Source organism: Capricornis sumatraensis, chromosome 15, assembly GCF_032405125.1.
Source record: "Capricornis sumatraensis isolate serow.1 chromosome 15, serow.2, whole genome shotgun sequence".
Taxonomy (NCBI): Eukaryota; Metazoa; Chordata; class Mammalia; order Artiodactyla; family Bovidae; genus Capricornis; species Capricornis sumatraensis.
In genome coordinates, this window is record NC_091083.1 from 53,024,002 (window position 1) to 53,047,810 (window position 23,809).

The 23,809-nt window shown below is 40.2% G+C and overlaps 1 pseudogene; it reads left to right on the forward strand.

Moving 5' to 3' along the window:
• The first annotated feature begins 1,142 nt into the window (after positions 1-1,142).
• On the forward strand, positions 1,143-1,766 carry LOC138091123 (biogenesis of lysosome-related organelles complex 1 subunit 5-like; annotated as a pseudogene).
• The last annotated feature ends 22,043 nt before the right edge of the window (positions 1,767-23,809 follow it).

A 23,809-nucleotide genomic window follows, 5' to 3' on the forward strand; every position in this document is an offset into this window, starting at 1 on the left:
AAAATGTGAAGCCCACTTTTAACAGAATTAGCTTTGAAACTGCTAATAATATTGATACCTCATTGCTACTCTTGGTAGGATCCCTAAATTTAAATAAACAGGAAAAAATTTAAAGAAAACAAAAAATTAGAGATGCCAGTTAAATTTGAAATTTAGGTAAATAAAGATTAATTTTTTAGCATAAATATGTCCCAAATATGGCAAAGAGCCTACTTAGACTACAAAGCACATTTTATCTGAAATTCAAATTTAACTGGGTGTCTTGTATTTTAAGCATCAGTCTTAACCATTAGAGCTTTCAAATAAGTCATGGGTGGGTGGAGACCCAACTGACTGTAATTTTCATACACTAAATTCTGTGTGAAATTCTGATAAGTTAGGTTTAAAAACTGCTGGATTATCATTGCAAGACAGAATGCACAGAAACACATAAATGTAACAGAGACTTAATGGTGGTCCCTAATTCTGTGTGTCTAATAGATTTATATTACAAATGGAGAAAAAATATCTGAAGTAAGCAAAGAAATCAAAGGACATCTAACCCTGCCATTGGAGATCCTGGTGCAAGTGAAAACACTCATACATTTTTACAGCCTGATTGATAAGCAGATATAATAATAATAATCAAGATAATCATTATTGTTTGACTGGCTGAATAGCTTGAATTTTTATTATCAAATACAGATTTATTGTTACTGGATGTTACCTTTCACAATTGATAGTGAAGTCCAAGTTAAAAGTAAAACCCAAAACAGTATATGTGATCTTCAGCTTTTAAGAAGAAAAATTCAATAAAATACACAAGGATAAATCTGAGCTGAATATAAAATAATTCATTCACTATATGTGCATATATTAAGTGCCTGGTATGAGGCAGTGCTGGTGGAAAAACAATGAAGATAGAGCCCCAGCTCTCCAGGTACTTAAATTAATGATGGAGAATCCCAACAGTTTCCAGCAGGACTTTCAGTTTCTTATGATTAGCTGACTAAAGTAGAGCTCTATATGCAAAATGCCAGAGCAATGAAATACTTTGTTTCAGAGTTTACGACATTAAAAAATCTTACATTTTAAAATGTAGCAGCCTCAATATAAAGCTTCATATATCACCCTGCTTATTTAACTTATATGCAGAGTACACCATGAGAAATGCTGGGCTGGAAGAAGCACAAGCTGGAATCAAGATTGCCGGGAGAGGCGGCGGTGGGACGGAGACCCCGGTGGGTTGCGAGGCCGCCCCAGGTGGCGGCGGTGGCGGCGGCAAGAAGGACTCTCTGGGTTTCGCGGCCTCGCAGGTGCACCTCATTATCAGGGATCTTGGAGAAATTCATTCAAGGCTCTTAGATCACAGACCAGTTATCCAAAGTGAAACCCGTTATTTTGTGAAAGAATTTGAAGAAAAACGTGGTCTTCGAGAAATGCGAGTTCTTAAAAATCTGAAGAATATGATCCATGAGACAAATGAACATACTCTTCCGACGTGTAGAGCAACAATGGAAGACAGCTTAAACCAAGTTCTCCAGAGATTGCAAGCAGCTACTGACACCATCTGTAGACTCCAGCAGAGGGAACAGGAGCGAAAAAAGATTCATAGTGACCTTTTAATAGCTCGTGAGAAACAGCACGTGATGCAGTAGGAGGATTTCATGACAGAGCAGCGCAGCAAGCAGGCGGAAGTGGACGAGGAGCACAGGAAGGCCGTGGAGAAGCTGCAAGCGCAGTACACTGAGATGGAGCGGGGCCTGGCGAGCCTCTCAGCCTTCTGATTCTGAGAACGCGGACCGTAGCAGCGACAAACGAACGAGAAGAAACTGACATCCCCCGCCCCCCCCGCCCCGAAACACCTCCCACCAAACCATTTAGCCTCTGCTTCAAGCTTAGCAATATATTCGAGGGCACTCCTCTGTCGGAAGGCGGAGCCCTCTCCTGGAGTCTTCCCTGTTTCCTAGAGGAGTGCCACGTCTTTCCAGTGACTTGTTTTCTGATGTGATCAGTGAATTTTCATTGTGAATTGGCATTCCTCTGAACTCCATTTAGGGGAATTTTTGATATGTTCCAACAGGGAAGTTTGCTATGTTTAATTTTTTTTTTTCTAGCACCTCCATTTTGTCCCTTTTGGCCCTACTAACCCAGGACCACTTCAGAGTCAGAGTTCCCCTTGGGTTTCCCCCTGCTCCCTCGCTGTCCTTCAGTGTGTATGGGCGCTCACCAACACTCACAAGCCTTGTGAATTTCCTCCTCAGACGTACAACAGTGTCAGGCTGTGATAAGACGTTGCTAGAGACTTTTTTCATCCTTCATGTCTCCACTTGGAACACAGATGAGAAACTTGCGGTGTTTTCCTAGCTCACTCCCTGAGAGGTGCCCTTTGGGGAGTCACTCAGTCCCTGCTGTGGACTGAGCCGTGTCCCTGAATTCATATGTTCAAGCCCCAGCCCCCAGTGGATCTGTATGTGGAGATGGAGCTTATATGGAGTCACGTGGTCATAAACGGTCACAGCAGAGAAGGCAGCTGTCTGCGAACTAGGAAAAGAGGTCTCAACAGGACGGAATTTCCTGGCACCTTGATCGTGGACTTCTTGCCTCCAGAACCATGTGAAAGTAATTTTCTTGTGTGTCTGCTGCCCATCTGTGGAGTTGTGTTACGGTGGCCTGAGCAGACCAACACAGTCCCAGGCTGTGATTCCTGCCCCTGTGCAGGTGTAGTCCTTAAAACTGGGGTCCTTCTAGGCGTCGGGGTAGGGGGGGACCTGGGACAGTTACCAGCTCCGTAGCCATACTGTCTTAGGGAATTTCACCTTTTCCCAGTCTGCCTTCAGTTGTTTCATTAATTTGCCATGAACTTGGCCATATATATTAAAAATATATATATATATATACAGTTAAAATTTTTTCTAGCATTTCAGGTGTTCAGTAGTTAGAAATAGTGTGTGACACGTCTTTATTTAAAATGGATTACCAACAGGGACCTACGATACAGCGCAGGAAACACCTCCCAGTGGTAAGTTGCAGCCTGGATGGGAGGGGAGTTTGAGGAGGGATACGTGTATCTGTATGGCTGAATCCCTTCGCTGTTCACCGGGAAATATCACAGCATTGTTTGTTAATCGGCTATACCCCAGTACAAAGCAAAAAGTTAGAAATGTCAAAAAATAAAGTTACCAGAAAAAAAGAAATGGCCTGTTAGATAGGTAGACGCTGATTTTATTATGTTCAAATTTCCCTCCTAAAACACCATATCCGTATTCTAGTATAAAGGATGGTATCTTTTCTTTCAGTCATTGTGCCTAATATTTTCTATTTGGTACTTTCTTTTTATTATTATTAGATCTCTTGTTGTCTGTGAGCTAATGCGACTGTTTCTGTTCTGTTGAATTCTCTTTACTATTTGTGAGCTAATAAAAGCAAATATGAGCATAGCAGGCTTTTTCTGAACCTAAAAAAAAAAAAAAAAGATTGCCAGGAGAAATATCAGTAACGTCAGATATGCAGATGACATCACCCTTATGGCAGAAAGTGAAGAGGAACTAAAAAGCCTCTTGATGAAAGTGAAAGAGGAGAGTAAAAAGGTTGGCTTAAAGCTCAACATTCAGAAAACTAACATCATGGCATCTGGTCCCATCACTTCATGGCAAATAGATGGGGAAACAGTGGAAACAGGGTCAGACTTTATTTTTGGGGGCCCCAAAATCACTGCAGATGGTGATTGCAGCCATGAAATTAAAAGACACTTGCTCCTTCAAAGAAAAGTTATGGCCAACCTAGACAGCATATTGAAAAGCAGAGACATTACTTTGCCAACAAAGGTCCATCTAGTCAAGGCTATGGTTTTTCCTGTGGTCATGTATGGATGTGAGAGTTGGACTGTGAAGAAAGCTAAGTACCAAAGAATTGATGCTTTTGAACTATGGTGTTCGATAAGACTCTTGAGAGTCCCTTGGACTGCAAGGAGATCAGTCCTGGGTGTTCATTGGAAGGACTGATGCTGAAGCTGAAACTCCAGTACTTTGGCCACCTCATGCGAAGAGCTGACTCATTCGAAAAGACTCTGATGCTGGGAGGGATTGGGGGCAGGAGGAGAAGGGGACGACAGAGGATGAGATGGCTGGATGGCATCACTGACTCGATGGACGTGAGTCTGAGTGAACTCCAGGAGTTGGTGATGGATGGGGAGGCCTAGCGTGCTGCGATTCATGGAGTTACAAAGAGTCCGACACGACTGAGTGACTGAATTGAACTGAACTGAACTGAGGCTACATGGCTTGGCAAGAAGATGCCTTTAGAGCTTTTTGTACTCATTCAGTTCAGTCACACAGTCTTGTCTGACTCTTTGCGACCCCATGGAATGCAGCATGCCAGGCTTCCCTATCCATCACCAACTCCCAGAGCTTACTCAAACTCACAATCCATTCAATCAGTGATGTCATCCAACCATCTCATCCTCTGCTGCCCCCTTCTCTTCCCACCTTCAATCTTTCTCAGCATCAGGGTCTTTTCCAATGAGTCAGTTCTTTGCATCAGGTGGCCAATGTGTTGGAGTTTCAGCTTCAGCATTAGTCCTTCCAATGAATATTCAGGACTGATTTCCTTTAGGATGGACTGGTTGTATCTCCTTGCAGTCTAGGAGACTCTCAAGAGTCTTTTCCAGCACCACAATTCAAAAGCATCAACTGTTTTATGCTCAGCTTTCTTTATAGTCCAACTCTCACATCCAAACATTGTGCTCATTGAGTTTATTTAATTAAGAACTAGTTATGGCTCTTTGCACTACATGATACATTTCTAATGGTCATTGTCACACAAACTCTTTTCAGGATTTTTTTTTTTTTTTTGTTAAGAGTGTCTATTGTAACTGCCCGGACATGAGAGGACTGTGATATATGATGTGAAATTATGCCTATCAGACTGATAGGGGAACATCAAGCTCCTTAGTATAGAAAATTCAACTCAGTTACAACTATTTAATGAAACCTGTTCTCACAGCTGGCTTCCCTGGTTAGCTCAGTTGGTAAAGAATCTTCCTACAGTGCAGGGGACTTCGGTTCTGTAAACAGCCACATGCTTTGAGCTTTGAGCTCTTCGCTTCCGAATGACCATAACCCTTCCCGCTGGATTATCTGCTTTTCTGTTCCAAAAATGTCTTCATCATGTTTAAGTCTGTTAGTCCAGAACTATTTGGGGGAAGGACATAGTCCAAGCACTATGTCATGGACTCATTTAGAGTTTCCTACAGCGCCTCCAGAAGTATCTGTAAGTATTTTATCACCTGGTTTTTAACCTGGCAGTCACTTTGAAGATCTCAACATTGAAGTAAGCATATTGACAACAAGTGCATTCACAGCACTGAGGGTGTGTCCTGAGAAACAGGCAAATCAAAAGTAAAACCTCAATATGCCAAGATGAGTGAGTATATAGGGGTAATTATTCTTTCTGGTTGACTGGAAAATGTCTTTCTGAAAACTAAATCTACTACAGTATGAAAGTTGCTGTGCTTAGTATTCTGATTTGTATGAAGAGGACTAACACAGAGCATCTGCTCTCAAGGATCAGAAAAGCCAGGTGGGGAGTTAAGGCAAAGATATATAAAAATTTAGTTAATAGGAAAATTAATTAGGCTGCAGGGAAGGTTATTTCTTGTCCCCAAAAGAGGTCTTTTAAAGGTTAGTTTCTCATTTTCTAAACTAGCATATTTTCCTGCCCTAGTAAATGCAAGATGGCACACGGAGTTGTGTCATGTTTTATACTTTGTTTTGTGGATAATGAGATAAATGGAATAATAAGAATATAATAGCAGCCAGTTATAACGTGCTTAATACTAGATAGTAAAGAATCTACCTGCAACACGGGAGGCCTGTGTTTGATCCTTGTCAAGGAGATCCCTGGACAAGGAAATAGCAACCCACTCCAGTATTCTTGCCTTGAAAATTCCATGGACAGAGGGGCCTGGCAGGCTATAGTCCATGGGGTCGCAAAGAGTTGGACCCAATTGAGTGACTAACACTAACTAATGAATACTTGCCAGATACCCTTACAAGAACTTTTTGTAATTTAACTACTTAATCTTTCCAACAACCCTATAGGCTAAGAATGATGACTCCCACCCATCATAGGCAAAAATGAAGGTTAAGTAACTTGCCCAAGCTACACAGCGATAAAGTAACTGAGACAGACTGGCTCCAGATCCCATGTGAACAATGACTCCTTCTGCCTTCTTCACTTCTGCACAGCAAGTCTTATCATGTTTTCTAAAAACTTACATTCCAGAAAATATTTCCTCTTCTTTATGTTACAGAACTGAAAGGAAAAACATCTGGTTCATGCATGGTTTTTGCAAGAGACACTGTGTTTCCAGATATCTGAATTTTACATGAGTGAGAAAAGAGAGTACCTCATCAAAGTTAGTTTGTAAAAGGTGGAAGTGAAAGCAAACACACATTAAGTTCCTCTGATAGTCCATGATGAACAGAAGAGGTGATCTGGACACCAGAACAAACTATATTTTCATGGAGAAATACTCTGACTTACTAGGTAGGTAAGAGTTATTTCTCTGCGAGGACTCTAGGTGATTTCTGTGGAAGAATAATTCAATTAACAAACAGGGGAAGCAGCAAGCTGTCTCAGGCTTGGTAACATCTGTTAAAACTGCACCTGCTGCAAGGATCTCCTGGTTCCTATTCCTCAGAGAAAATCAGTCATCAGGAAATGAGGCAAGTGTATAATGACCTTATGGAAAAGATGGTTTTTAACTTCTCCTTGGGCTTAATTCCTGACAATATTATATATTCCCCTGTTGTTCCTCATACCTTACAAGATGACAACTTGTAAATAGGAAGATGGGGGAGAAGAAAGGGTCCTGTCCTTGGAAAAAGTTCTTAGGGAACATGGGAATGCTTTAGGGCTACTGGTCAACTGAGTGACATCGGTGCATCTGGCCTGTTATTCCTTGCTCTGATTCAGTGGGCCACATGTGGACATAAAGTTTGTGCCTATCTGCCAGAACAATACAAAGACTCACCACCTCACATCTCTGGTCTTTCTCTAAATCAATGATTCTCAAACTTAAGAGTGAATTAGGAACACCTGGAAGCTTGCTAAATACACAAATTTCTGGACCTCATCTAAGTTTCTGACTCAGTGTGTCTAGTATAGTGCTTGAGAATTTGTATTCCTGCAAGTTACCAGGTGATGATGATGCTCCTGGTCTAGAACTACATTTGAGAACAATTGCTCTCATTGTTTGTAACAGACATCCTCCATAATTATTATTCTCTTCTAGGGTCTCTCTCCCCTTACAGTCATCCAATGGCCAAAATTTCCATAATTTCTTCCTATCAGTTCCAGTGATCAGAACTTACCTCTCACTTTCTTCTCAATCATAGACACACCTCAGCCTCAGCATCCTTCTCCAACTTTGAAGAAAATTAAGTGATAATCAAAAGATCCAAGAAAGAAGGCTGGGGCCTTTCTGAGCTAGTAGAATGGAGTAAGCATTTCCCTAAATGTCTCACTGCAGTGCAGATGGTACTTTAGATCTGTTTTTCTGGAGTTAGAGTACTGTGAGTGAAATGCAAACAGATTTGTCTGTTAATATTTATGAGACTTTGGGTAAGAAACTAGCCTTTCTATGCTTCCTCTAAGGAGTAATATAGAACAGTGCTGGCACATAGAAAGCCATTTTCTATATTGCTGCCATCAAAAAGACAGTTGCTGCCATCAGAAACTGCCAATTGCTGGCAGAAAGCCAGTTGCTGTCATCAGAGAATTTCTGGGAGCTGTTGTAGTTGTTATTCAGTCACTCAGTCTTGTTTGACCCTTTGTGACTCCATGTACTGTAGCATGCCAGGCTTCACTGTCCTTCACCATCTCCTGGAATTTGCCCAAATTCATGACCATTGTGTTGATGGAAGAGGGTGTTTGCTATGACCAGTGCATTCTCTTGGCAAAACTCTATTAGCCTTTGCCCCCATTCTGTACTCCAAGGTCAAATTTGCCTGTTATGCCAGGCATTTCTTGACTTCCTAATTTTGCATTTCAGTCCCTTATAGCGAAAAGGACATCTTTTGGGGGTGTTAGTTCTAGAAGGTCTTGTAGGTCTTCATAGAACTGTTCAGCTTCTTCAGCATTACTGGTCAGGGCATAGACTTGGATTACCATGGTATTGAATGGTTTGCCATGGAAACTAACAGAGATCATTCTGTCATTTTAGAGATTGAGTTTAAGTACTGCATTTTGGACTCTTTTGTTGATCATGATGGCTACTCCATTTCTTCTAAGGGATTCTTGCCCACAGTAGTAGATATAATGGTCTTTTGAGTTAAATTCACCCATTCCAGTCCATTTTAGTTTGTTGATTCCTAACATGTCAACGTTCACTTTTGTCATTTCGTATTTGACCACTTACAGTTTGCCTTGATTCATGCACCTAATATTCCAGGTTCCTATGCAATATTGCTCTTTACAGCATCAGACGTTGTTTCCATCACCAGTCACATCCACAGCTGGGTGTTGTTTTTGCTTTGGCTCTGTCTCTTCATTCTTTCTGGAGTTATTTTTCCACTGATTTCCAGTAACATAATGGGCACCTACTAACCTGGGATGTTCATCTTTCAGTGTCCTATCATTTTGCCTTTTCATACTGCTGATTGGGTTCTCAAGGCAAGAATACTGAAGTGATTTGCCATTCCTTTCTCCACTAGACCACATTTTGTCAGGACTCTCCACCATGACCCATCTGTCTTGGGTGGCCCTATACGGCATGTTTCATAGTTTCATTGAGTTAGACAAGGCTGTGGTCCATGGGATCAGATCGGCTTTCTGTGACTGTAGTTTTCAGTCTGTCTGCACTCTGATGGAGAAGTATAAGAGGCTTATGGAAGCTTCCTGATGGGATAGACTGCCTGAAGGGGAAACTGGGTCTCCTTCTGATGGGTGGGGCCACGCTCAGTAAATATTTAATCCAGTTTTCTGTTGATGGGTGGAGCTGTGTTCCCTCCCTTCTATTTACCTGGGGCCAAACTATGGTGGAGGTAATGAAAATAATGGTGACCTCCCTCAAAAGATCCCACATATGTACTGCTACACTCAGTGCCCCCAACCCTGCAGCAGGCCACCACCAACTCTCACCTCAACCGGAGATTTTTGGACACCCACAGGCAAGTCTGGGACAGTCTCTGTGGGGTCACTTCTTCTTTCTCCTGGGTCCTGATGCACAAGGTTCTGTTGTGCCCACCAAGAGTCTATTTCCCAGTCCTGTGTAAATTATGGCAGTTCTATGGTGGGGTTAATGGTGACCTCCTCCAAGAGAGCTTATGTCATACCCAAGTCTGTTGCACTCAGAGCCCCTGTCCCTGCAGCAGACCACCACCAACCCGTACCTCCACAGGAGATGCTCAAACACAGTTCTGTCTCAATATCTGTGGGGTCCCTGGGCCATAGTGCACACAGGTTTGTTTGAGCCCTCTGGGCATTTCTGGTGGGAATGGGGTTTAATTCTAAACAGTAATTTGCCCCTTCTACCATCTTATTGGGGGTTCTCCTTTGCCCTTGGAAGTGAGCAAATTTCAAATTCTAAAATATAATGCTGTGAAAATGCTGCACTCAATATGCCAGTACATTTGGAAAACCAAACAGTGGCCACAGGACTGGAAAAGGTCACTTTTCATTCCAATCTCAAAGAAAGGTAATGCCAAAGAATGCTTAAACTATCGCACAATTGCACTCATCTCACATGCTAGTAAACTAATGCTCAAAATTCTCCAAGCCAGGCTCAAACAATACATGAACCATGAACTTCCAGATGTTCCAGCTGGTTTTGGAAAAGACAGAGGAACCAGAGAACAAATTGCCAATATCCACTGGATCATTGATAAAGAAAGAGAGTTCCAGAGAAACATCTATCTCTGCATTATTGACTATGCCAAAGCCTTTGACTGCATAGATCACAATAAACTCTGGAAAAGTCTTCAAGAAATAGGAATACCAGGCCACCTGACATACTTCTTGAGAAAATTGTATGCAGGTCAGGAAACAATAGTTGAAACTAGACAAGAAACAACAGACTGGTTCCAAATAGGAACAGAAGTAGGTCAAGGCTGTATATTGACACCCTGCTTATCTAACTTATATGCAGAGTACATCATGAGAAACGCTAGGCTGGATGAAGCACAGCCGGAATCAAGATTGCCAGGAGAAATATCAATAACCTCAGATATGCAGATGACACCACCCTGATGGCAGAAAATAAGGAAGAACTAAAGAGCCTCTTGATGAAAGTGAAAGAAGAGAGTGAAAAAGTTGGCTCAACCTTCAGAAAATAAAGATCATGGCATCCAGTCCCATCACTTTAATGCAAATAGATTGGGAAACAGTGGCAGACTTTATTTTTCTGGGCTCCAAAATCACTGCAGATGGTGACTCAACCATGAAATTAAAAAGACGCTTACTCCTTGGAAAAAAGTTATGACCAACCTAGGCAGCATATTAAAAATCAGGGACATTACTTTGCCAACAAAGGTCCAACTAGTCAAGACTATGGTTTTTCTAGTAGTCATGTATGGATGTGAGAGTTTGCCTATAAAGAAAGCTGAGCACTGAAGAATGATGCTTTTGAACTGTGGTGTTGGAGAAGACTCTTGAGAGTCCCTTGGACTGCAAAGAGATCCAACCAGTCCATTCTAAAGGAAATCAGTCCTGAATATTCATTGGAAGGACTGATGTTGAAGCCGAAACTCCAATACTTTGGCCACTTGATGTGAAGAACTCACTCACTGGAAAAGACCCTGATTCTGGGAAAGATGGAAGGCAGGAAAAGAAGGGGATAACAGAGGATGAGATGGTTGGATGGCATCACCTAGCCAATGGACATGAGTTTGAGTATACTCTGGGATTTAGTGATGGACAGGGAGGCCTGGCATGTTGCAGTCCATGGGGTTGAAAAGAGTCTAACACAACCAGTGACTGAACTGAAATGAATTGAACATGTCCATTGAGTCAGTGATACCATCTAACCATCTCATCCTTTGTCATCCCCTTTTCCTGCCTTCAGTCTTTCCCAGGATCAGGGTCTTTTTCAAAGAGTTGGCTCTTCACATCAGGTGACCAAAGTATTGGAGCTTCAGCTTCACCATCTGTCCTTCCATAGAATATTCAAGGTTGATTTCCTTTAGGATTGACTGGTTGGAATTCCTTGCTGCCCAAGGGACACTCAAGGGTCTTCTCCAGAATTACAGTTTGAAAGCATCACTTTTTCAGCATTCAGTCTCTTTTATTGTCCAGCTGTCTCATCCATACATGACCACTGCGGGGGGGGGGGGGGGGGGGGGGCGGAAACAAAAAACACATAACTTTGACTATATGGACCTTTGTTGGCAAAGTGATGTCTCTGCTTTTTAATATGTGATCTAGGTTCATCATAGCTTTTCTTCCAAGGAGCGAGTATCTTTTAATTTCATTGCTGAAGTCACTGTCCACAGTTATTTGGAGCCCAGGAAAGTAAAGTCTCTCACTGTTTTTATTGTTTCCCCATTTATTTACCGTGAAATGATGGGACTGGATGCCATGATCTTAGTTTTTTGCATGTTGAGCTTTAAGCCAGCTTTTGCACTCTCCTCTTTCACTTTAATCAAGAGACTCTTTAGTTCCTCATCACTTTCTGCCATAAAGGTGATGTCATCTGCATATCTGAAGTTACTGATATTTCTCCTGACAATCTTGATTCCAGGTTGGGCTTCATCCAGCCCAGCATTTCACATGATGTACTCTGCATATAAGTTAAATAAACAGGGTTACAATATACAGCCTTGATGCACTCCTTTCCCAAATTGGAGCCAATCCATTGTTCCATGTCCAGTTTTAACTATGGCTTCTTGACCTGCATTCAGATTTCTAAGGAGACAGGTAGCATGGTCTGGTATTCCCATCACTTGAAGAATTTTCCACAGTTTGTTATGATCCACACAGTCAAAAGCTTTAGCATAGTCAATGAATCAGAAGTAGATGTTTTTCTGCAATTATCTTGCTTTTTCTATGATCCAACATATATTGACAATTTGATCTCTGGTTGTTCTCCCTTTCTATATCCTGCTTGTATATCTAGAATTTCTCAGTTCATACTGCTGAAGCCTAAATAGAATGATATTTAGCATTATCTTGCTAGTGTGCCCCTTATGATTATACAGTGGAAATGAGAAATAAATTTAAGGGACGAGCTCTGATAGATAGAGTGCCTGATGAACTATGGACAGAGGTTCGTGACATTGTACCAGAGACAGGTATCAAGACCACACCCATAGAAAAGAAATGCAAAAAAGCAAAATGGCTGTCTGGGGAGGTCTTACATGTAGCTGTGAAAAGAAGAGAACTGAAAAGCAAAGGAGAAAAGGAAAGATATAAGCATCTGAATGCAGAGTTCCAAAGAATAGCAAGAAGAGATAAGAAAGCTTTCCTCAGTGATCAATGCCAAGAAATAGAGGAAAACAACAGAATTACAAAGACTGGAGATCACTTCAAGAAAATTAAAGATACTGAGGGAATATTTCATGCAAAGATGGGCTTGATAAAGGACAGAAATGGTATGGACCTAACCGAAGCAGAAGATATTAAGAAGAGAGGACAAGAATACATGGAAAAACTGTACAAAAAAGATCTTCATGACCCAGATAATCACGATGGTGTGATCACTCACCTAGAGCCAGACATCCTGGAATGTGAAGTCCAGTGGGCCTTAGAAATCATCACTACAAACAAAGCTAGTGGAGGTGATGGAATCCCATTGCTATTTCAAATCCTGAAAGATGATGCTGTGAAAGTGCTGCACTCAATATGCCAGCAAATTTGGAAAACTAAACAGTGGCCACAGGACTGGAGAAGGTCAGTTTTCATTCCAATCCCAAAGAAAGGCAATGCCAAAGAATGCTCAAACTACCGCACAATTGCACTCATCTCACCCACTAGTAAAGTAATGCTCAAAATTCTCCAAGCCAGGCTTCAGCAATACACAAACTGTGAACTTCCAGATGTTCAAACTGGTTTTAGAAAAGACAGAGGAGCCAGAGATCAAACTGCCAACATCCACTGGAAAAACCAAGAGAGTTCTAGAAAAACATCTACTTCTGCTTTATTGACTATGCCAAAGCTTTGACTTTTGAATCACAGTAAACCGTGGAAAATTCTGAAAGAGAACGGAATCCCAGACCACCTGACCTGTCTGTTGAGAAACCTATATGCAGGTTAGGAAGCAAGAGTGAGAACTGGACATGGAAAAACAGACTGGTTCCAAATAGGAAAAGAAGTACGTCAAGGCTGTATATTGTCACTCTGCTTATTTAACTTATATGCAGAGTGAAAGTGAAAGTGAAGTCCCTCACTCGTGCCCAACTCTTTGTGACCCGTGGACTGTAGCCCACCAAGCTCCTCCATCCATGGGATTCTCCAGGCAAGAATACTGGAGTGGGTTGCCATTTCCTTCTCCAGGGGATCTTCCCGACCCAGGGATCGAACCCAGGTCTCCCACATTGTAGGCAGACGCTTTAACCTCTGCACCACCAGGGAAGCCCTTATATGCAGAGTACATCATAAGAAATGCTGGAGAGGAAGAAGTACAAGCTGGAATCAAGATTGCCGGGAGAAATATCAATAAACTCAGATATGCAGATGACACCACCCTTATGGCAGAAAGTGAAGATGAACTAAAAAGCCTCTTGATGAAAGTGAAAGTGGAGAGGGAAAATGTTGGCTTAAAGCTCAACATTCAGAAAACGAAGATCATGGCATCTGGTCCCATCATTTCATGGGAAGTAGAGGAGGAAACAGTGCAAACAGTGTCAGATTTCTTTTTCTGGGCTCCAAAATCACTGCATATGGTGATTGCAGCCATGAAATTAAAAAACGCTTACTCCTTGAAAGGAAAGTTATGACCAAGCTAAGTAGCATATTAAAAAGCAGAGACATTACTTTGTCAACAAAGTTCCGTCTAGTCAAGGTTATGGTTTCTCCAGTGGTCATGTATGGTTGTGAGAGTTAGACTGTGAAGAAAGCTGACCACCGAAGAATTGATGTTTTTGAACTGTGGTGTTGGAGAAAACTCTTGGGAGTCCCTTGGACTGCAAGGAGATCCAAACAGTCCATTCTGAAGGAGATCAGCCCTGGGATTTCTTTGGAAGGAATGATGCTAAGGCTGAAACTCCAGTACTTTGGCCACTTTATGCAAAGAGTTGACTCATTGGAAAAGACTCTGATACTGGGCAGGATTGGGGGCAGGAGAAGGGGATGACAGAGGATGAGATGGCTGGATGGCATCACTGACTTGATGGACATGAGTCTGGGTGAACGCCAGGAGTTGTTGATGGACGGAGAGGCCTGGTGTGCTGTGATTCATGGGGTTGCAAAGAGTCAGACATGACTGAGCGACTGAACTGAACTGAACTGAACTGAGTGGAACATTTGATGAAAAGACAGGCACAATAAAGGACCTAACATATGTGGCATAATTTAAATAATCAAGCTGGTTTTAGAAAAGGCAAAGGAACCAGAGATCAAGTTGCCAACATCCACTGGATCATTGAAAAAGCGAGAGAGTTCCAGAAAAACATCTATTTCTGCTTTATTGACTATGCCAAAGCCTTTGACTGTGTGGATCACAATAAACTGTGGAAAATTCTGAAAGAGATGGGAATACCGGACCACCTAACCTGCTTCTTGAGAAACCTGTATGCAGGTCAGGAAGCAACAGTTAGAACTGGACGTGGAACAACAGACTGGTTCCAAATAGGAAAAGGAGTGTGTCAAGGCTGTATATTGTCACCCTGCTTATTAAATTATATGTAGAGTACATCATAAGAAACACATCATGAGAAATATTTTAAAGTAAAAAGGCATAGACTGAATATTAGTACATTAGTATATTAGTAAAGTTTTGGATATTAGTTGCATTTATATTGATAGCTACATATTTTTAAAAGTAAAAATATTTGAAAGTTAAAAGACATAGGCAGTATTTTAGTACATTAGTACTAAATATTTTAAAGTAAAAATATTTAAATATTTAAAAATAAAAAGTAAAGTATTTACCTAATATTTAAAGGAAAAATATTTTTAAAATATTTAAAAGTAAAAAGGCCTGAACTGAATATTAATTCCTTGGTGGCTCAGACAGTAAAGTGTCTGCCTGCAATGTGGGAGACACGGGTTCAATCCCCAGGTCAGGAAGATCCTCTGGAGAAGGAAATGGCAGCTGACTCCAGTACTCTTGCCTAGAAAATTCCATGGATGGAAGAGCCTGGTCAGCTACAGTCCATGGGGTTACAAAGAGTCGGACACTACTGAGCATCTTCACTTTCACTTTCACTTATGGTGACTGCAGCCAGGAAATTAAAAGAAGCTTGCTCCTTGGAAAAAAAGCTATGACCAACCTAGATAGCATATTAAAAAGCAGAGACCCAGAGAGATGGTACAGGGAGGGAGGTGGGAGGGGGGTTCAGGATGGGGAACATGTGTATACCTGTGGCAGATTCCTGTTGATGTATGGCAAAACCAATACAACATTGTAAAGTAATTAGCCTCCAATTAAAATACATAGAAAGTAATTAGCCTCCAATTAAAATACATAAATTTAAATTAAAAAAAAAAAAAGCAGAGACATTACTTTACCAACAAAGGTCCAACTAGTTAAAGGTATTGTTTTCCCAGTGTCTTGTCTGGATGTGAAGGTGGACTAGAAAGAAAGCTGAGCACTGAAGGATTGATGCTTTTAAACTGTGGTGTAGGAGAAGACTCTAGAGAGTCTCTTGGACTGCAAGGAGATCCAACCAGTCCATCCTAAAAGAAATCAGTCCTGAATATTCATTGGAAGAACTGATACTGAAGCTGAAATTCCAATATTTTGGCCACTTGATGCGAAGAAATGACTCACTGGAAAGACTCTGTTGCTGGGAAAGATTGAAGGCGGAAGGAGAAGGGGATAACAGAGGATGAGATGGTTGGATGGCATCACCGATGTGACGGATGTGAGTTTGAGTAGGCTCCAGGATCTGGTGATGGACAGGTAACCATGGCTTGCTGCAGCCCATGGGGTTGGAAAGAATCAGACACGAATGAGCGACTAAACTGAACTGATATTAATACACTTGGCTGTATTAGTTGCACTTATATTGATAATTACATATTTTTTAAGGTAAAAAGGCATTGATAGGATTTCAATTACTTAAATATTTTAAATGGAGTATAATACTATATATAATATAGTAAAATACATTTGTACTAATGTAACATGCATGTACGCTCAGTCACTAGTCATGTCTGATTCTTTATGACACCATGGACAGTAGCCTACCAGGTCCCTCTGTTCTTGGGATTTTCCAGCAAAGAATACTGGAGTGGGATACCATTTCCTCCTCTAGAAGATCTTGCCAACCCAGGGGCTGAACATGCATTTCCTATGTTTCCTGCAGGGTGATTCTTTACCATTGAGCTACCTGGAAAGTCCAATATAATACATATACTATGTTTATATGTAATATTGTATCAAATATCAGTTAATCATATTTGTTATGTTTAGATATAAAATATTAAAAACATACAATATTATACAATATATAATTCAACATATAGAATGATATGTTAATTGTATTCATGTTGATTTTGCAAAGTCATTTTAAATATACATATCTATATGCAAGGTGCACATAATATGTTTTAAAATATTGAATATATGGTTAATAGCTTTTAAACAATCACTAGGTTCATTATTCTGTCACATTAGTATTAATAAAGTTGTCAGCACCAATCTAATTGGGAAGATAACCTGAATAAAGAAACATCATTGGATAATGAAAAGTTTACTTCATTTCCTCAGTACAGTAAAAATGGAAAGTATAGTCTTAGAGGCCTTGAGTATAATTTCAGTGTTTTTCTTTAATACATGTTTTGAATAAGGAGTAATAATTAACAATATCTTTCACCTCTAAGGCAGTATATTAACTGTGTGCATGCTTAATCACTAAGTCGTGTTAAATTTTCCTGCTTCAGGCTTCCCTGACCTCCATAAAACAAAACAAACAAACAAACAAAATCAACAATGAATTCTTATTGTCTGTCTTATTCTTCAATATTTTGCCAAACTAAAGCCTGATATTATCATTAGTTATATAGCCCTAGCAAGATATGCGACTGACAGAATTTAATCTAAAGGTAAGTACTAATGAATATTGAACCAAAGGTTAATGAATAAGCTCCACAGAAAAAAGCCATACGCACAGAGAATTGTCTGTTATGGATGGTGACTGGCTTAAAGTTGACTCTATTTAAATCATGTGTTTTAAGTGGGCAACCACTTAAAATCAAATACAATGGTGATTATAATTATTTCCATTTGTTCAAAGGCTGACAGTATACAAAGGTTTCCAGGGCATTTTCAGATCTTATCAAGGACGCTCTCTAATTTAAGACTTAGCTTCAGTTCAGTTCAGTCACTTAGCCATGTCCGACTCTTTGCGACCCCATGAATCGCAGCACGCCAGGCCTCCCTGTCCATCACCAACTCCCGGAGTTCACTCAGACTCACGTCCATCGAGTCAGTGATGCCATCCAGCCATCTCATCCTCTGTCGTCCCCTTCTCCTCCTGCCCCCAATCCCTCCCAGCATCAGAGTCTTTTCGAATGAGTCAACTCTTCACATGAGGTGGCCAAAGTACTGGAGTTTCAGCTTTAGCATCATTCCTTCCAAAGAAATCCCAGGGCTGATCTCCTTCAGAATGGACTGGTTGGATCTCCTTGCAGTCCAAGGGACTCTCAAGAGTCTTCTCCAACACCAAGCCTATTTTGCACTGCATAATTAATGGCCTCATTTTACCCAGGTAGAAGCCAAGATTCACACAAAGAAGTTAAACAAAGAAGGTCACACAGGTAATAGTGGCATGCATGTTAGTCACTCAGTTGCATCCAACTCTTTGTGACCCCATGGACTGCAGCCCACCAGGCTCCCCTGTCCATGGAATTCTTCAGGCAAGAATACTGGAGTGGGTTGCCATTTCCTTCTCCAGGGGATCTTCTTAATCCAGGGATTGAACCTATATCTCCTGCATTGGCAGGTGGATTCTTTACCACTGAGCTACCTGAGAAGCATCTTATTAGATAAGTGCTATCATCAGACCCATTTTAGAATCAAAAAATATCAAGGTTTAGAGAGGAGATTACATAATTAGCCCATATTCAAACCTGATCTAGTTCAGAGTTCCATTAACCATCATTGTAACATGGAATTTTCAGAGACAGAAAATGCCATTTGTAAACTTACTGGGAAAAGATACCACCTTAAAAAAAGCAAATAAACTTAAAATAGGAACTTTCTGGGCACCAGATCCTGAAATGAAAGTGTCTGTATTCTGCTCTGACAGGAAGCAGTCTAACTGTACTGTGAAGTGCTAAATACTCTAAATATATTATGGTTCCTTCCCTGTGATCTTTCCCATCCTCTCTCCCTTTCCTATATTTTCTACTGTCTCCCTCCTCTCACCCATATTCCACACCCCATTCTGTCTCTCTTTTCTTTTCTCAACCTTCCTCTTTCCTCTCAAAACAGTTTCTTTTAAAAAGCAGAGATTTCCAACCATCTTTACCCCAGAGCAAACATGCTTCAATATAAAATACCCCATATATTTTCTCTGCATTCAGCAAATGATTAAATGAAATAAAAGGCTCATATAACCCCTTCTGGAATGCCAGGCATCAGAGATGTGGAGGTAGGTCCAGGTGGGTACAAGGCTTTATGCAGTCCACAAAGTTATGCTACCAGGCAGACATCTACTCTAACTGTTCAAAAGTTCTCCTTCAGCCATTTTTGAATTAAAAATTCCTTGAGATTCCTGAACTCCTTCAGATATATTTAAAATAGTCTGAGTCAGTGGGTGTAGAAGAAGGAGGCTGCAAGCATTGGCTCAGAAATGACTAAAATGAACAGCAATTCTTGAACTAATTGCTGTAAGATCAAGCCAGAATTTGAAGATTAGAGGACATATTCTCAGCACCTATCTTATGTTAGTTATATGTTGATCTTTTCCAAGGCATTTCTTCCCATATTCATGTAAGTATTATAAAATGGACATCTCTCAACATTGAAGCCATAATAGGAGATTTCCCCACTTTATTTGATTCTTTCTTTGTAGGAAACTAATGGTGAAGATCTTCTCAGCTTGTCACAAAACTGCATTCTCAACTCTCTACTGCAGCTTTTTGGATTTCATATATATATACATATATATATATATACACATATATACATATATATATATAGTATACTTATAATCCATAAAAAGAACTCTTAAATTACAGGAGGAATATGGCTTAACACTTCTCCTCTGGCCCAAAGAAAATAATGGTATCCCAATAAAGTCATTATTAAAAGTAATAGATGGCCAAAGCCTGGAAAAATCATTTTTGAAAATTTCCAAGCAGGACGAAACAGGAAAACGTCTGGATTTTACAGTATTATTTAACAAACACACATTGTCTGCTCAGGGGACCTGCATCTTCTCAGTCATGAATTAAACATCATTGTGGTGCCCCTTCTTACAATGAAGGCAAAGTCCATCATTTCCAGGTGTGATTTTAGGACAGAAATAAGAAAAAATTAAAAGAAAACCCATGAAGATTTCTACAGTTTTAGATGCTAGAAGTACTAATTATCGGGTTTATCTTGAATGACAAACGAATAAGACAAGACAAAATGAGATTTTCAAATCATTTGAAGCACCACTGCTGAAGTAAAACATTAAGAATCCTGATCTTTTAACGGACAGACATAAACACTCTTTTCATATAAACTGTATTAAGCATCAGGGCATATGTAGGTTACATTTTAAAATAATAGAAATGAACCACCATTTATTTTTTTTATCTAGTCCTTTCTGTATAGGTTTTGCATATGTTTTCCCAGTAGAACTTCTTATTCCTTTTTTCTTCTCTCTTATCTTACTCATCTTGTGTAAATTTGTTTTCATGCGTAATGACATCTCCCATCTAAAGAAGGAATTTCAGTAACAGTCCCATGAAAGGTACAATTGATATCTTTACTGTCTAGCAAGTATGGAGCTTTTGTTCATCAACCATGCCTGAAAAGAGATTCCATACAAGTCTAGCACTGCAAAGCCCATACCTCCATTAGGTTGTCTATCATCACAGCTATTGCCGTAAGTCAAAAGAAGTAACCTCTTTCTGTAAAGGATCCATCAGCTAAAGTCCAACTGCTTGTTAATTAAAAAAGAAAAAAAAAGTGCGTGTGGGTGGAATGAACAAAATATAACTGTTTTTTTTTTTCAGAGTTAATAAGCAATCTCTGCAAAAATTCAAATTTTCATCTAGCTTTTAATCTATATGAAGTGAAGTGAAGTGAAGTTGCTCAGTCATGTCCGACTCTTTGCGACCCCATAGACTATAGCTCATCAGGCCCCCCTGTCCATGGGATTCTCCAGGCAAGAATACTGGAGTGAGTTGCCATTTCCTTCTCCAGGGGATCTTCCTGACCCAGGGATCAGACCCAGGTCTCCCGCATTGCAGGCAGACGCTTTAAGCTCTGAGCCATCAGGGAAGCTATGTATCTGAATTATCTATATATCTGTTTTCCATTGTATAAAACAGGAATTTCATATATTCCCCAAATCGGGGATCTGGAAATATGAGTAAAGAAGACTTCATGAGAGCTGTAAATACAGCAAAAATATACACTAGAATTTCTTGAGGCTTTCTGATTCACATGTCCATCCATTGTTGCTCTAAGGATATTTACTTTTATCTTGCTTCAATTCTAAATGTTGTGAGGAAAAAGAATCATTGATCCTCCTGGAGAGATGCAACTATCTCTGAGATATTAGTCATATACATGTTTCTTTACTAATGCTCCCATTGGACTTTCCTTTCTATAGTATCTATAGCAGATACTATAGTCACTTGGGAAAGTTGAAAGAAAAATGTAATTATTTTAAAGATTTGCTTTAAATCTTGACTCCTTTAAAAGTGATATAAACCTTCTGTGCCTCAGTTTACTTCTGTCAAGGGGCCATATTATGGTATTTTATTTAAGTTTTCTTATAATCATTTTGTGAAACTGATATGGATAAAATGTACTCTACACTAGCCCTAGCATCAGGAGACAAATCCACATTATACAGCAAAGGGAACAGAGAGACGATTACATTTGCTTTCCTGGCTGCTCTGTCACGAGGATCTGAGCTTGCCTCTTCAGGACAGGGAACACAAGAGAACAGGCAGAAATAAGTACGAGGCCATACAAAGTTTACAAACAAGAAGATGTTGTTGTTGTTGTTTTACATTTTCTGAGTGTTCACAAGGCTAATATGAGTAGAAACTTATTCACATTGATGCCAAGTACAAGAGAACCTATTTTCAGAGTTTTGTGTCTGCCAAGTAAACCCGGCCTAGGCCTTTGCTTATTACCCTTCTTTATCAATTTATACAGTGGAAGTGAGAAATAGATTAAGGGACTAGATCTGATAGACAGAGTGCCTGATGAACTATGGACAGAGGTTCGTGACATTGTACAGGAGACAGGAATCAAGACTATCCCCAAGAAAAAGAAATGCAAAAAAGCAAAATGGCTGTCTGAAGAGGTCTTATAAATAGCTGTGAAAAGAAGGGAAGTGAAAAGCATAGGAGAAAAGGAAAGATACACCCATTTGAATGCAGAGTGCCAAAGAATAGCAAGGAGTGATAAGAAAGCCTTCCTCAATGATCAATGCAAAGAAATGAGGAAAACAATAGAATAAGAAAGACTAGCAATAACTTCAAGAAAATTAGAGATACCAAGGGAATATTTCATGCAAAGATGGGCTCAATAAAAGACAGAAATGGTAGGGACCTAATAGAAGCAGAAGATATTAAGAAGAGGTGGCAAGAATCCAAAGAACTGTGCAAAAAAGATCTTCATGACCCAGATAACCACAATGCTGTGATCACTCACCTAGAACCAGACAATCTGGAATTAGAAATCAAGTAGGCCTTAGGAAGCATCACTACAAACAAACCTAGTGGAGGTGATGGAATTCCAGTCAAGCTATTTCAAATCCTAAAAGATGATGCTGTGAAAGTGCTGCACTCAATATGCCAGCACATTTGGAAATCTCAGCAGTGGCCACAGGACTGGAAAAGGTCAGTTTTCATTCCAATCCCAAAGAAAGGCAACGCCAAAGAATGCTCAAACTACCACACAATTGCACTCATCTCACATGCTAGCAAAGTAATGCTCAAAATTCTCCAAGCCAGGCTTCAGCAGTATGTGAACCGTGAATTTCCAGATGTTCAAGCTGGATTGAGAAAAGGCAAAAGAACCAGAGACCAAATTGCCAACATCCACGGGATCATAGAAAAACCAAGAGAGTTCCAGAAAAACATGTACTTCTGCTTTATTGACTATGCCAAAGGCTTTGACTGTGTGGATCACAACAAACTGTGGGTAATTCTTCAAGAAATGGAAATACCAGACCACCTCACTTTCTTCTTGAGAAATCTGTGAGAAGTTAAGGAGAAATATCTAGAACTGGACATAGAAAAACAGACCGGTTCCAAATCAGGAAAGGAGCATGTCAAGGCTGTATATTGTCATCCTGCTTATTTAACTTATATGCAGCATACATCATGAGAAATGCTGGGCTGGATGAAGGACAAGCTGGAATCAAGATTGCCAGGAGAAATATCAATAACCTCAGATATGCAGATGATGCCATCCTTATGGCAGAAAGTGAAGAGGAACTGAACAGTCTCTTGAGGAAAGTGAAAAAGGACAGTTAAAAAGCTGGCTTAACACTCAGCATTCATAAAACAAAGATCATAGCATCTGGTCCCATCACTTCATGGCAAATAGATGGGGAAACAATGGAAACAGTGACAGACTTTATTTTTTGAGCTCCAAAATTACTGCAGATGCTGACTGCAACCATGAAGTTAAAAGATGCTTGCTCCTTCGAAGAAAAGTTATGACCAATCTAGACAGCATATTAAAAAGCAAGAGAAAATACTTTGCCAACAAAGGTCTGTCTAGTAAAAGCTATTGTTTTTCCAGTAGTCATGTATGGATGTGAGAGTTGAACTATAAAGAAAGCTGGATGTAAAATAATTGATGCTTTTGAACTGTGGTATTGGAGAAGACTCTTGAGAGTCCCTTGGACTGCAAGGAGATCAAAGCAGTCCATCCTAAAGGAAATCAGTCCTAACTATTCATTGGAAGGATTGATGCTAAAGGTGAAGCTCCAATACTTTGGCCACCTGATGCAAAGAACTGGAAAAGACCTTGATGCTGGGAAAGATTGAAGAAAGGAGGAAGAAGAGGATGACAGAGGATGAGATGATTGGGTGACATCACTGACTCAATGGGCATGAGTTTGAACAAGCTCTGAAAGATAGTGAAGGACAGGAAAGCCTGGCGTGCTGCAGTCCATAGGGTCACAAAGAGTGGGACATGACTGAGGGACTGAACTGAACTGAATTGTGAGTAGCATAAATCTAGGGGCATATCAGGAATTTTTCTTTGTATGGAAGGCTGTGTTGTTTTTCTTTTATAATCATAGAATTAGGGAGCCATTTGATTTGTCTTGTATTATTTTTTAATCTCAGGAGTTCATTACTACCACCTTCTTCCTTTCAAAACGTTATCTCACCCATACTTGAAGCTCCACATCACTCAAAAACTAAAGGTTTTGAACTCTGCTTCTACTTAGTGAAACACAGTTCTTTCCAATAGCATCTTTTCTAGCCTGAAATTTGAAAAGCTGATCTTTTTTTTTTTTTTTTAACTGAGCTGAATTAG